Genomic DNA, 9,816 nt, shown 5'->3' with positions numbered 1-9,816 from the left:
GGGTAACGTTTTAGTTTGTATTCTTAGACAAGATCTTTTTATGAATACTCTTTTGAATTTTTGAACCATCCTTATAGCTTAAACAGGCTCATCAGAACCAGAGAGGCTCATCAGAATCAGAAGCATAATTATTAACAAAATGTAGAGTTTGGTCTACTTTGTTACACATAAATACTCCTGAAATGACGCAAAAGGAAGCGATCATCAAATATCTTCAAACAATAAGGACAGCTAAAGCCAACAAAGTTGATTTAAACTACTGCAAAAAGGAAAATGGGAATCCGAAACAGATGTAAGAGAGATGTTGCTCTTTAATGTAATTACTTGTTTGCAGCGCACTCGCCGACGTCTGAATTCTGAAACCAAGAAGTGTGCAGAATGTTGAAATCGGTGATAGCACGCCAATCCACTTGACTGCTGGAGGTTGCCTTCAGACATGCAGCAAAATACTTGTTCACAAATCTGGGGGGGTCTCGTGGACTGAGAGGATAAGGTGGGGTGCTCGATGTTTGAGTTTGTCCTGGAAAATAAAACAATAATTTCTGTAAAATCTGCACACAATAAGTGCACATCTGAGCCACGGATGGGTAAAATTACGACATACGTTTAACGCAAAATATATCTATATTATTTTGATGCAAAGTATAATCAATATTTGAAGCTAAGTATATCTACTGTATGAAGCCAATACCTTTTAGAAGCTGTGTTGCAGTGATTGGATGAGCCCTTCATTTTTGTTGTTTTTCTTAATTTTGTAGGTTATTTCTGCTTAAAAATGGGAAAAACCAACTGAAAAAAAATTTTAATAAAAAAAAAATTAAATGAAAAAAAAACTGAAAAAAAATTGATTGCTTTAAATTTTTGCACAATTGCAAGTTTAGCATGATGATGTAATAGAAGCGTTTATTCTAGATTTCACCGACATAGTATTTCTATAATCCTCTGCTTAGTAAATTTTATTTGAATTTTCAAGTGTTTGCCATTATACTTGCTCAAGCTAGATCAAATTGAAATTATAATATTCGAAAGTTGCGTTTTGCTAAAACTATGAAGAGAAGAAAAGGCAGAAATAAAGAAATGAATATGGAGGATTGGAGGTCATGAACATTTTTATTTATTTAATTAATTTGTAATTTTTCGTTTGTTTTTGGTCCAGTTGTGCTGACATCTATTGATATTGTAGGCTAATTCTTATTTCGACTCAGTTGTGCTGACATCTATTGATGTAGGCTAATTTTTATTTCGACTCAGTTATGCTGACGATTCCTAATGGAAGAAAACCGGTTCCATAACATAAATTAAATCTTATTGAAATACTATTGTGAGTGTTAGCCTGGTGAAATGTTTTAAGGTTCAGACCAAGGAAAAAAAGCTATTGATTTATTTTCTTATTTCTGCTTAGTAAATTAATTCCGCAGCTGTGATGGGTACAATTATGACGTGGTAAGCTATTTGTGGGAAATTTTATTGGTAACGTCAAGCAACTCATTGCTTTTGCGATAAGTTTTGGTCCAGAAGTTGAATTTTCATTTTGCATGTTTAGTTGTTTTCAGCAATATGTCCTGTGTTTTGCCATGCTAGACAGGTAGTCACTACCTGGTCTAGCCCCCTGAAGAAGTCAGTCGTGTCTGATTGACGAAACGTCGGATAAAAGCAGATTGTCACTGTATACATCTTGTGATAGTTTAGCTTAATTTGCAACTGCGACAAGTTAACCTATCCTTACTCTACGACTACCCTAGGTTAATAGTTTAAAGCTTTCACCTACAAAAATATAGAAGTGTCCAGATGATAAAACGATAAAATTTTTCAAATAAATAAACTCCCATCCCAAAGGTAAACACTAAACATCTACCTTCAAAAAGCAAATTGTTATGATTATTATAAAAAAAAATTGTGAAATACGGAGAGATATAGGTTATACAATTTTGGTAAAGATGTTATTTTCTTGAATCATAGACTAATTTAATACAACATAGCACCACACGACATCTACTGTAACATAATGCGGTAAAGCGAAAATAAACTATGAATTGCAATGCCTCCTATCTGCCAAACGTCTTTACTTAATTATGTGCCATGTAATGATGCGTTTTTTTCTTGCGTAATTAACCGTTATGTGATGTGCCTCAGTATCAATTATTTTGTTACTTGATGAGGGTTATCATATGTATTGGGCCTGTAATGTATTCAGGCAGTCGAAGTCTGTGTAACATTACAGGGCCAAAAACGTTCGTAATATATAGTTTATTTTCCTCTTATTGTATTACGTTAAATGCCGTGCGGTTGCTAGGTTGTATTTGTTTATAGTTATAGGTTAAAATCAAAACAATGAGAAAACTACCGCGAAATCAAGCCTAAAAATTTTTTAAACTTATGATTTTCTTAGTTGAAAAATCTAAGTTTTCTTAGTTAAAAAATCCATTTTTTTTCATTTACTCATTTGAAAGTATGAAAACTATAATTAGACTTCATCATATTAGCAATAATTTTTCAGATAATATTAAACGCTATTTTTGAATGATCAATAATAATCAATGCAATATTTCCGGGTAAAGAGTCCAAGTAATTTATGTGGCTACTACGAGAACCTTTATAAAGCAACTACATTTGCATAGAAATGTTTGGCAACCTTGAAATATGAAATGCTACGTAGACAATGAATATATGTTACGTAGACAAAGCAATAAAACCATCCAAATCGATACTGACAAGTTTGTTCAAAATTAATTAAATTTCTATACACTGAAAATACTTTTTTGTCATTTCGAATTGAAAAACCCTTCAGAGTTCAGACCCATTGTTGTTTCACGTCAAAATAAATTAAAAATTTTCAACAAATTCTAAACAAAATTAATTTTAAGCCATGAAAAGCGCCAAATGTAGACAGAATTTATTTTTTTCAATGAAGAGTAAAGTTATTGCATATTGCAACGTCCAACTGTTCAAGTGTAGGTTGAGTATAATTGTGTGCGTATACGTCAACTTTTACATAACTGCAAATGTTCTTAATTCTTGAAGCTGAAGAGGATTTGTTTTAGACGGCCAGTTATGTTTTGCTTAACCTAATATGGTTGTTTGACAATGTGTAGGCTGGGAAGCCACACAAATATATTTTTAAGGAGAAAGATTTTTCAGCCAAGAATTTTGTAAAATTGACTTACAATGTCGCCTGATAAATTTCGCACAGATAAAAATAGAAAGTTTGAAGTTTTGAAGTTTAATACACTATATAGTCTAATTTTTATTTTGGCACATAGCAGCTTTATCTTCAATATTAATATTGAAGCCAATGGGCCAATATATATATACATATCTATATATTTTTTTACTTTCCTTTTATTTCATTGTTTATAAAAAAATCGTTTGTTTTTTCCTTCTATTTGTTACAAAATAATGACAAATTGGTTTAATAAAATTGAGCAATTTGAATATTAATTTAATACCTTTTCAGTTAGTAAAATGACACTGCAGTAGCTCAATTCTTTATGCTCAGGGCCGGGTTTAGCTGATGGGGGGCTCGGGGCACTTTTCGATCGGGGGCCCCCATGCAAAATTTGTTTTGCGCCTTCGGCGCACTATTTCTACGTCCAAGGGGGGCTAGTTTAAGTGATGGGGGGCCTGGGACACTTTTACAAGGTAACTTAAAAGTCACCTACACTGCTAATGGCTTTCCGCCAAGCTCAGTCGCCACCTTGTGACTAAAAATTAACCTTGAAGAAAAAAGAGGCATTTTGCAGAAACTTCAAAGGCGGAGAGAAAATAATAGTAATAACACAAAATCACATTTTCAGACGTTGGGGGTCCTTTAAAAAGGGTCCCAGGGCAACTGCACCCTCTGTCCCCCCTAAATCCGGGCCTATTTATGCTGCAAACGTTTTAAGCTGAGATGGCCAACAGACTTACCAACAAAGAAGATGGTATGATACGGTATGATAGGTATGATACAAACATCATTGGCAAACATATTTTCAATGTTTCAAACATTATATTTACACAAATTATAATCCAAGTTAAAATAATAGTCTAGTTCATGATAAATTTTAATATCTTCTCTCTTCCATCCCTAACTGTCACAATGCGATAAAAGGATAAAAACTTATTTTTATTTTGTTGAAGTCGATAAATCACTGGTTCTTAATTCCTTGTTGGCACCATCTTAAATTCACCAACCAGTTCTCACACCCCTTGTAGCATTGATCAAAAATAATAATCACACACAAATACAATTGACAACTTTGTTTCTTGCTTCCTTGTATGACTAGTTCCATTGGTCTAGCTTCTACCCACCCCCTGGGAACAGGTCTAGCACGCTACAGTGGTGTGTGTACCACTACGTACAAATGTATGTAATAAATCAAACGACACTGGGCTGTGAATCTAAAATCCCATCTCAACCTAAAACATCTCGTCGTATACATAGCAAGCAACCAATCAACCAAATGCAACGAATGCATGAGTGGTGATTGGTGAAAGCCCTGGAATGGCATGAAAGTGCAAACCTTTTCTCAAAACAGTTGAAGGTAGCCTAAGTCTAATCTCATGAAAGGTCTGTAGATGATATCGTCTGGAACTGATAAAACAAAGATTCAAAGTTCACATTTTTTATTCAAATATTACAAGAAATTTTCTCTCAGTCAAATACTGCAGTGTGTTAATGCCAAGTCATGTCCCACCACATGTTACAGATAGAAAAAGATAGCAAATATATTTTCCGTGGCAGACTTGTTATAGAAGTGCCAAGTGCAAACGAAAATTTTTCAGTCGCCACTTATTGCAAGAGAAAGATTAATCTTCGCATCAAACTTCTATATTTAAACCATCCCAACGTAGCTCATGCAAAAGTTGTCTGCACAGTTTTAAGGTCAAAGAAATTCCAAACAACTTCTTCACAATCAGAGAGCTGTAGGTTTCAAAATGCAAGTTGTATAATTCTAGCACATCACGTTGACTATAAGTAATTTACAATGATTGAATTGCAATAATTTTTTTCGAATTAATTTTTAACTGCAATTAAAAAGGACGCTTAGACACTTCGTACCCTTTGTAAACGTTGACAACTTTAAAACAACATGAAAACAATTAGAAAAATGTCTGCCTAAAGCTACCAAAATACGATAAGCCTAGTATGCGTGACAAAATTCTGGAGGTCAAACCCCTCTCCCCAGGCCATATACCACACTAGTTGCTTCTTTGGACTTTAAATTTTCTATTGTTCATTTTCTCTTAAAAATATTGACTTGTTGAAAATCCAATGCCCCCCTAAAAACTTTTTAGATCTCTATTGTTGTAGTTCTGCCCAAAGGGCAACGCCAAAAGTTTATGACATTGTTTGCAAAACTTGGACTTACAGTCATTGGGCACACAATTAACACTTCAGGAAAGAATCCTTACAACCTAAGCTGTGTGACTTGGAGTTTGTTATTATAACTTCATGTTATTCACTCTTTTCATAGCATTTAGTTGGTGCATGACGAAAATACGCCTAGCAGCGTTTTATTTTCAAACCCATTGTAGCTGATGTACTGTACATCTTCGGATAGCCACAAAAATCTTCAAAAATCTGATGTATATAACGAATTGATTGAAAGAAATAAGCATAAACTGTTTGTAACGATCCCCCATCTAACAGTCATGATCGGCAGTAATATGTTGTTGCCGTCAAGCTTTTGCTATAAAGCTTCTTAAAACAAAAACTTAAAAAAAGTTAGACAATTTTAATCAAGCTTGTTCAAAGTTGAGCGACAGCCAAAAGTTCAATCAAATAGAGTTTTCAACTTGAAAGTAAGATTAGCGCTCACACCACATCTCACACGTTTCTTCTTATTAAAATTAAAAAGATTTTTATAAACTTTCATACAAAATGTACAAAACTGTAACACAACCATCCAGGGCCGTTGAAAGGATAATTTGGGCCCTGTACCAATGTAATCTTCGGGCCCCAAATCAAAACACTTTTTAGAAAAACCCACTGCACTATATTCAAAGAATATGCAGTGATTTCCTCAACTTTCGGGGCCACTTGGAAAGGCAACGGACCCATAAAATTATTCGGGCCCGAGCCCAAAGAACCCCTGGACTCCCCTGTCAACGGTACTGCAACCATTTACTCCAGTGGAATTTATTGGAAACTGCATTCCTAAACTCGTCGCATTCATAATATAGAAATCTATAATTATAAAGAAACCATGCGCTTGGGTGTGATCGAAACGATTATGAATCAGAACATGGACGTCTTGACTGACGGTTTTACTGGTAACTACTTTATCATTTTCAATTGACTCAAGGTCCCCCAGGGAGATAATCTGGGTCAAGGTCAGCTTATTGTCCGATTTGAAGTAGAAACACTTGCCATTGCACACGTTCTCTCATATGCGGTGCTTGTAAGACGCATTTATTTTTGCAAAACTTGGCTTACTTCAAACTACAATAAAACAAACTAGTTTGTTTTAAAGCTTTCTAAGAGACGAAATTGCACCTGTTTTTCACTCACCCCCAAGATTGTTTTTTTTTTCTATGTAGCAGTTAAACAAAAAAACGCGAAGTAAAAAAAATAAAAATTCAGTTTGTTTTTCGTCATTAACTTGACATTGATGAAAAAGAAAGCTGAAATTACAATTTATGTGTGACACATTTGCATACTGATCAGCAAGGAAAAATGGACTTAGTTTCATACAGTATTTAATTTAATTAATAACGTATGAAAGACTATTGTGCAAAACGCTTTAAAATAACGAGGACGTTTTAATGATTTGGTGATGGTTTCGGCAACAAAATAACTTAAAAAGGAGTTCGGTTCACTTTTGGTGCCACTGATTAGTTTTCCATGTCCAACACACTTTTCCACTATATTTGGTCTCTTGCATTCAAATATGCACGAGTTTGTGTGCCCTGTCACTAACTCAAAGTCAATTGTCTTTTTATTTATTTTGCTTATGAAACGTTTTTGTTGAGAACAGAGTTGCCCTACCAAGTTTGATATAATCATCATCCACCTGCTATCTTCAAAAGGATTTTTAAAACGAATTTTATTAATTAGACAAGATTCGAACTTCAGACTCGCTAGATCGGTGATTTCCTAGTGGAATCACGTGACTAGGCGATCATTCAAGCATTGAAATAATTTTAAAAGTTTTCGTAAGGGATTCTTCTGATAGACGTTATTATTTTTCAGAGACGGTTCGATAAGGCTGAATCAATTGTTTAAAACATCATTTAGAAATTGCAGTTTTGAACAAAAGTTATAAACAAATTGACTAACTGCTCCAAGAATACTCATATGAATATTGCCTATATATTAAGCTTGTTCAGTACATTGAATGCTATTGGTAAGCTGCATGCATATCGGCAAACCAAAAATAAATCGGAAATCAAAGAGACGGCATTAATTAATTAATTGAAGAATTTTTGGCCCAATATAACTCTTGTAATCGTAGAGTACATATTTCGACGTGTTTTTACTGCATTTCTTGTATACTTTAAGCAATGAAATTGACATTAACGCATTGAAATTAGCTTTTTCTTTTAAGGTATTGCATGCTCTATAGCTGCACTCATTCTTCAGCCCAGAACACGTATTTTGGCACAATAAATTCGTGCCAATCAAATGCAGTCAAAAGAGGAAAATGCTATTTAATGTGAAACAGACAGTTGATTGTCTTCTCAACAAGTTGTCTTGATCGTAATGGCCTACACGGATGTCTGCAATGGGCAGCACCCGATTTCTATTTCGGTAAAAACGTTAACGAATGGTATAAACAACTGGAAACTAGGAAAGTTAATTGACTTTTAACTTTCAGTTTTTCAACGTTAAAAACTAAAAAATAAACGTAAAAATGATGTAGCTTGTCTGAATCTACAACTGAAACTTATTTTTCATCGAAGCAGTTTTTTATTTTCTTGATTAATTGATGTTTTTCTGCCCATTGAGTTTCAGCCAATGACATTTTAGGAGATGATCTGCGATATTTATTTTAGGCCCGTGTGCAGGATATGCGTAACATATGTACTGTAACTAGGGTTCTATTTTTATAATTACATAAAATGTGAGCTTTTAATCGTATTTGCACATTCATAAGCTTTACATATTTAAAAATTGATTTTTCAGACGAAGTTGCATTTTAATGACATTTTGATTGCAGATTATCATGAAATTGTCCAAATGCTCGAAAATTGAAGAATGGAACATCAGACAAGTTTTATCTTTTAAATGTTATCTTCCACTCCCACGACGAACATATTGCCTACTTAGTGAGATTATGGATGCAGCATTACGTCAGGGAAACGTCAAAAAATCAAAAATTAAAAAAAAAATTTCAAAAATTGGTTGTTTTTCAGATGCATTTCTGAGAAAACATCTTGCAAAATTAAATTTCTCATGGTTTTGGTACAGTGCGCACGAATTAAATCTTTGGAAACAGATCAAAGAATTTTATTTCAAAGAATGTGTCAGTACCTTGACATATTATAAACGGCTTTGTGACAAAGAAAAGAGAAAAGCGTTTTGAATGAAACCAGCAAGAGAAAAAAAATTCATCAAATATTTTTTCTATTTTACTGAAACTCCACAAAGAAAATTAAATTTTGTTTATTCCGGCGATTTAAAAACTTGTTCTTGTGACGATATGTTTTTGCTAGATTAGTTTGGGCAATAGCTAAAAAAGTTTAATGTAATCTGTTGCCCACCAAACTACCAACTGTAGACTTAGAATTTCACCGTCTACAAATGATGCTAAAATAAGCCTTTCAACTTAGCTATGCTTTTATGATATATAACAGTATTTAGCCTAATATTGCAGCCAAAATTGGCTTAATATTGGATGAGTTTGTGCAGGTAGCAATTGAATTAACAATTGTGCCCTAAAACTCTTATTTGTGTAAAAGTTTCACGCTTTGAATAACCAGTTTGGTCTTGAGATCATTGACTGATGTGTTACTTGTTATGAGACAATACTTACTGTACAAAGCAAGTTGTCATAAAAATATATCTTATAATAACTATAATTCCTTTAAACAAGGTATTCAACAGTATAACATTTGCACAACAACTAAAGTATAAAAGTACTCACCTTTACCGTAAAAACTTGCTGAAATTAAAAATAGCAAAACCAAAATTGTTCTCTTCATCTTCATTATATAATTTCTGAACCTTTAGCCTCGTCTTCAAGATTAAGAGTAGCTCCTTACTAACAGTTAAACAAAAACTCTTCTAAAAGCTTTGGTTAGTTAGCAAGATAGCGACGTGTGCGACTGCAATGGGGCAATGCATGACTTCGAAAATTTATTTTTGCCTTTTATATCGTTGAAATTACTAAATTTAGCATAGATATGTCAACGTGATGCTACAGCGGTGGTATGCCCTGGGGATAGACATATGTTCCTACATTTTTCTTACCAGTTGCAATGATTTGTCTATATGCATGTCATTGCCAGCACTATTGATTTACGTCTGCAGACGTTGAATCAATGTAAAAATGACAGATTTTGCTGTTTGGGATACTACTTCAAGATGCATCTTTTCTTGTAAGTTTGATTTGTTAAATGTTGTGATAGCATGTAGGGATGCTTAAACAACGTCCAAATTAATAAATTTAGCTTAAGGAGCATATCAAAAAACATACGTAGGAATGAAGCAATGCACGTACAATTGTATACAGGTACAATTGTATACAGATCTTCAATGCGAGTATCGACAACACTGGTTGCATGTGGAAATGCTCGATGTGTCACTGTAAAAGTACAATTGTTCAATATGATGGCATATGGCATCCATGACACTGATGAGGCCAAAATGCAAAAACAGTGACCCTGTCTACA

The sequence above is a fragment of the Aplidium turbinatum genome, chromosome 7, assembly GCF_918807975.1.
Source record: "Aplidium turbinatum chromosome 7, kaAplTurb1.1, whole genome shotgun sequence".
NCBI lineage: Eukaryota > Metazoa > Chordata > Ascidiacea > Aplousobranchia > Polyclinidae > Aplidium > Aplidium turbinatum.
Note: the sequence above shows the minus strand (reverse complement) of the source record.